Here is a 1026-nt window from a genome sequence, read left to right on the forward strand (position 1 = left end):
GACCTCGCCCTCCTCCCGCGGCCCCCGGGGGTGCTGGGGTGCGCAGCGGACCGCGGGGAGGCGTGACTTAGCCGGGCGCGATCGCGGCGGGGACCCGGGCGCGCGGGCGAAGCATCCCGCGGCCGCCCCGCCCCCGGCCCCCGCGCGCCCCCGCCGCCGCGCGGCTCTCCTTTCCTCCTCCACCCGCTGAGGGCGGGGTGGAGGGGAGTCCCGAACACGCAGAGCTTGGTCATCGTCGTCCCCCGGATTCCCGAGGACCCCCGAGCGTGCCAGGCCCGGGGACACGGCCGACGCGCGCGCAGCGCAGGGATGACTGCATGCACACACACACACACATACACACACGCACACACGCGGGCACGCACGCGGAGCTAGCGCATCGGTGTCGGGGAAACGCGGTGGCCCGAGGCACGCGGAGCCCTGTGCAGCCGCTGGAGACGCAGCCCGTGGATCCCGTTCTGTCGTCACCAGCTGAAAGGGAATCCCGGCCGGGGGCGGGGAGGGATGGGAACTGAGGATAATTTTAAATGTTCTGTCTTTCACCTAGTCTGGAGCTCACCTCCTTGGAAAGGTAGATAGAAAATACTAACGCAGCGAATGTTTTATAGTCAGGCGGTGCAGGGGCCGTCTGAGAAGCCCGGATTTGGGGGGGGGGGGGGGGGGGGTAGCATGAAAAGAACAAATCCATTGATGTAATAAAAATGTGAACTGGACGCATAGCCCGTTTTTGGGTGCGGTATACCAGATGACTAGGCTAAGCTAGGAAGGTTTCGCTGCTGCATGATTCCTGTTACATCCAAAATGGAGGACCTACCAAGACTGCAGGAGTCCATTCAAAAGTTTGCTGTTCCATATAAAATGGGCTGCGAGTCTAAAAAGACAGTTGTGAAGGCTGGGAATGCACCTTCAAGTGAAAAGCGAACATACTACAGTCATCCTTGGTCAATTCTTGACTTGTCTGGAGAAGAACAATTTATCCTGTTTTAACTATGAAAAGCCTCCTGGTTTCAGGGCTCAACAAAGACA

Source organism: Psammomys obesus, unplaced genomic scaffold (assembly GCF_907164565.1).
Source record: "Psammomys obesus unplaced genomic scaffold, mPsaObe1.curated_primary_1811, whole genome shotgun sequence".
In the NCBI taxonomy this organism is placed as follows: domain Eukaryota; kingdom Metazoa; phylum Chordata; class Mammalia; order Rodentia; family Muridae; genus Psammomys; species Psammomys obesus.